Source organism: Pinus tabuliformis, chromosome 1_2 (assembly GCF_031772625.1).
Source record: "Pinus tabuliformis cultivar Carrire ecotype Pingquan chromosome 1_2, CPIR1, whole genome shotgun sequence".
Lineage (NCBI taxonomy): Eukaryota > Viridiplantae > Streptophyta > Pinopsida > Pinales > Pinaceae > Pinus > Pinus tabuliformis.
Genome location: NC_142298.1, coordinates 1,150,692,509 through 1,150,697,819, shown reverse-complemented (window position 1 = coordinate 1,150,697,819; position 5,311 = coordinate 1,150,692,509).

The window sequence follows — 5,311 nt, the reverse complement described above, 5'->3', positions numbered from 1 at the left end:
AATATCATATTTCAAAAGGAGGGTTTCTATGTCACATAATGAAATATTGGCTTGTAAATGATAATAGTGTAAATTTACTTGGAAAACCTATCGTAACTGAGCTGCTAACTCAATTGTGGGACAATTACCACTGGTTGCTATCTATAAATATAGGTTGACTCATCACTGTTATTCAAATAAAACTATACCTTGAATTACTCGTTAGTGGTCCATAAGGGGGGCAAGTTTTCACTCCTACCAAATGCCTCTAAATCTTGTGCGGTTAACCTATTTCCTTATATTTTAAAAAGACAAACTCTCTATATCTTGTACTATTACATATTTCTTCAGATTCTAGAAAAACAAACTCTTAAACAAACAAAAACAATTTTAGAACATACTCTAAACTTATTCCACTAATATAATAATACAATAAAAAATTTCGAATAGCATTTGCGAGTGCCGGCAAATCTTTCCAAACGTGAGGCAAACATGTGTAGACTCCTTTCACAGCTAATATTACTGCATAAAAATGCGAGGATGTTGAATAGTCTATATCACTAATTCGTAGAGCGGTTGAGAGTGCTGGCAAATCTGTACAAAATATGAAGCAAACATGTGTAAACCCCTTTCAAATCAATGTTACTCTATAAGATGTAAGGATGGTAACAGACCGGCAAATCCATCAAGACATCTGAAGACTGACAAGAGATTGAAAAAACAGTTGTGAATTTGAATCACTGGTCATTGATTCCTTGGTATTCGAAATTGAATAAGCATGTTCAGACGTTGAAAAGTTTTGAAATGCATAAAAAATGTTGCAAATTATTAATGGCGGCAGAACCTTTTCTTGACTGGCGACGATCAAACTTGGAACTCCAAAATGGGTTTGACAACGTGTGGATATGACGCAGCTTCTGGATTCTGCAGAACCTTTTCTTGACTGGCGACGATCAAACTTGGAACTCCAAAATGGGTTTGACAACGTGTGGATATGAGGCAGCTTCTGGATTCTCGAGTCAGTCTACGATGATTAACATCAGATTTCGTCCTTTAAAATTCAGGCTTGCAAAGTACAACATTTGCTATACAGTTAAGGCGGGCGGTGAACCGCACTTAATTAGCCTTTTCACTACAACGAAAACGTTTTTAAAAAAATTATCCTCGTTAATTTTGCTTTTCGTCACAGCAGCTTTAAAATCTGTATGTAAATCACTCAAAAAAGACATAAATTTTAACCTTGCAGTTATATGCCACTTCAATAGGCAGTTAATTCATGACTTTATAATTTGCACTACAAAATACATAGAATGGCTCGAAAATAAAGCACAAACTCGAAATATTTAGAAGCAAGCCTGTCGTGGTAAAGAAGTAAATGCAACAACGTTGGTTTTGGTCTACATAAACCCTAATTTATCTTGGAGAAATTAGACAAATTCGCAATAGTTCGAAGCAATTCTGCCGTGGTAATGAAGCAAATGCACCAATATTGGGTTTGCATAAATCCTAACTTATCATGGGGAATTAGACATTCTTTCGCTAGAAAATCCAGAAGAATGACCTTGAACTGTTAACACCACAAACGTTATTTGTACAACAGAGACAAGCTTGCTTGTGGGTCAAAAGACACATACAAGCCTTTCATTCCTATAAAAATATGCTTCTATCATTTCAATTTCGCATGCAAAATAAACTAAAATAATATTATCTTTCTTGAATCTTACTACCTCGCATATTACGGGCTTCAGAGATAGTCCACACCAAATACGATGCAATGACCTCAATACATATCTCAATAAAGCGTGCAAATATTGTCTCTTCTACAATGTACCAATAACTGAAGTCACATTTCAGAGTGTCCTTTACGATTTTCAATGGCGTATCTAAAAATTTAATCTGTGAAATATTGTATTTATTAGTCTTTCATTGTTTTAGCTTTCGAGGGACTTTGTTTTTATAGGTTAGCCTATTCAATCCCGATTTATTTGAGTTTCCTTTATTCTAAAAGAACTATTTTCATAAAATTGTGAAGCTTTCAACTATTTTTTTTAATGAAGCTTGGAAGTTTTCTTTATTGTTTTACAGGTGATAAAAATGCCTCAATATTGTGAGAAATACTATGACGAATCTATGAGTACAGGTACTTCCACTGTTTAAAATTTAGAGTTTGAATTAAAAAAAATACTTTCCCTCGGGTCTTCTTATTGGCGTTTCGGTTAATGTTTGTTAATCCTCTCATATTACTGTAATATATTTGCTTCTATTTTGTATTATGACTCGTGACAACGATTTGATTTGATTTTGTAACACTCCATTTGGGTTTTTTTCAGAGGAAAAAAAACAGAACCATTCTTTATTAAAAATGAGGAAGAGTTTTACATCTGCTTGGATTAAATGCAGTTCATTAGTACTGCTCAACAATGAATCTTGAAGACCAAAATCCATCCAAAAAACAAAACCCTGAAAGAGCATGGCAGCAAGCATATTTAGATGGTATCAAAACTAAAAAGGAAAACAAAGATAGCCATCGAACCATACAAAGGGCCTAGGAGAGACCACCAGAGATAGAAAAAACCTGCAAAAACCACCTATGAAAATTTGAAAAAGCCCTGCCCACATAATGAACCATCAACAAAGTACTCAAAATAGAAAAAATTAGGAGAAAGAGACAGGGCCTTCAGATCCCTGATACAGATCATGCAATTATCATCCAATTGCAGAGGGAGGAGACCCCAAGGGTGGAGTCGCCCGAAATCCATTGAATCAAAGTAAGGCAATCCCAAAATATTGAAATCCGCTAGATGCCCAACCATAAGGAACACTGTAAGGCACCCCATAAAGCCATCATCTCAGCCCTGATATTGTCTCCCCTACCAACAGACCAGCAGGACCTATAATGTGAAGAGGGGTCAATTCTCAGGAAAGCACCACAACCACATATGCCTCCCGAGGAAGCCCCATCAAAAACAAATATGGGAAAGATGCTGGACATATCAAGCATGGAAATAAAATGGAAGGATGCCTTTGGCAACCAAGGACCGATTTCCATGACGAAGGCAACAATTTTTAAGGCAACCTGATATGAGTCAGAGAGTTTTCCTTTGAAGGTAAGATCATTCCAAGCCCTCCATATTCCCCGTAGTACATATAATGGAACAAACCTGTAAGCAGGTGCGTTTTGAGTCCAATTCATAAGGCATGCCACAATTGAAGAGTCATCTCGAGTGACGAAAACACCTAGCAAAAGAGAAACCTCCAGCCAAACAACAAAAAGCAAAGGGACAATGTAAAAATAAGTGGGAGTAGTCCTCAGAAGCTGATTTGCATAGAATGCACCTGTCAGGGCCAATGAAACCCTTCTTCAACAAGATATCCTAGGTGAGAATGCGGTTATACACTCTAAACCAAGAAAAGCATTTGATCTTCAATGGAGTGTCCCAACCCCACATGTTAGCAGACCAATCAGAATAAGGTAAAGAGTGAATGGAGGAGGAAATGTAATAATTATGCCGTAAGGCGTTTCCCTTTGAAATGAATTGCCCCAGCCGCCGCCGTGTCTTATTGTTGACCGTAGATTTGTGGTGTTAGACGATTCAATGAAGTGTGATCGTTGATCCAAAACTGAACTGTTAATGAAGAAGCGGGTTAATGACGAAGCGGGACGGACGCACCGCCAGCGAGAGATTCGTTTCGCAGCTGACATGTGCTTGTTATATTATTTTTCCATGACGCGTGATTTGTCCGTTGGTCCTCCGAGGCGCAGACGATTATTAATACGCGACACTCTCAACCATTGCATTGCAAATCCTGTTATCTCACATTTCTCGGTCCATTCTGGTCGACTGCTCGAACCTCGAGCAGGGAGATTTCCGCTTCGAATTTGTAGTGGCCTGTCTGAGATTCACATTTGCTCAGCAGGAATTGCGCTTAGGATTTGGGCTTTTCCACATCAATTCGCAGTAACAGGCGCATTGTGAGCCTGAGCGAGAATGGCAGGTGCAGGCAACTACGCATCTGCGGCTCTCTTGGCCGTTGTGTTGATAATGGTGGGAGCGGGAGTAGCTACAGCAGCAACAGAGGTGACGGCAGCATCTCCCAGTCCAACAATGTAGGCAGGTGCTGCTTCCATGGCCTTCGTTCCCTCTCTATTCTTCGCCATCATGGCCTCATTTATACCCTTCTTGGCCTCTTGATTTTACTGAGATCTGTTGCCGTTGCTGTTGGTCATTTTTAATGATCAGGGAGGGGTGGCTTTTATTATCCTATTTTATGTATATTTCTGATATGTATACGACATTATAGGTCTAGGTTTTGTGGAGGCCATTCTTTTCTGGACGAGTGCCAGAGTATTTTGCATCTGCTACACGCTTTTCTTCCTTCATTGTTTATCCATTTACCCATTATAGGTCTAGGTTTTGTGGAGGCCATTCTTTTCTGGATGAGTGCCAGAGTATTTTGCATCTGCTACACGCTTTTCTTCCTTCATTCTTTTCACGGCCCTTTCTACTGAATATGATTTGAGTTAATAAATTTTGTTTGATAATCTTGGACTTAGCAGATTACAATTGCTTGGCAGATTTTGAGTTTTTTTTTTTTTTTGGTTGTTTTAGGGTTTTTTTATGAATCCCTTTGAATGTTATGATGTTGTTTGTTGAGAGTACTTTACAATGGGATGAGTTTAAATATGCTATCTAGTATGAGGGTAATGCACTAGAAGCATTGGTTTGCATGAAATCCTTTCCAACATAGGGTCATGTTCCATCTTTTTATGTTAGGGGAGTGACTGCATACTGTCATAAATGCTCTGGTATTGTATTCTATTGTATGGTTGAGTCTGCAAGAGGGCTTCTGCAGTTGAATGGTCAGTGGAGGGCTACATTAGAAATTAAATTCATGTCAGTTCAATTGAAGCAACCGTTTAATTGATGATAATTGTCCAGGCCCATTCTGCTTGAACGAATTCTTTTTCATGGATATTTTAATCGACAGCTGATGGCCTTATTCCTCTCCAGATGACTCTTGTTTTTACATAGTGACAAAGAAGGAAGCAGAGACTGTAAAGGGACCAGAAATAGCTGCTATAATTAATTGAATACCATATATTCATTATTCTTCGAGTAGCGTAAACTATTGTCAGATACGGTGTGTATATATATAAATATATGTCGGAGGATAAGAATACGCAGGATATCCATCCCCTTTCACCATTTACATCTCTTACGCTAACAAAGTTTGATATCAATGAGCCATGATAAGCTTTCTAGCTCTGTATGACCATAAATTCTTTTAATAGTGCATTATAGTATCTTTCCATCTGTGCATGTGATCATAA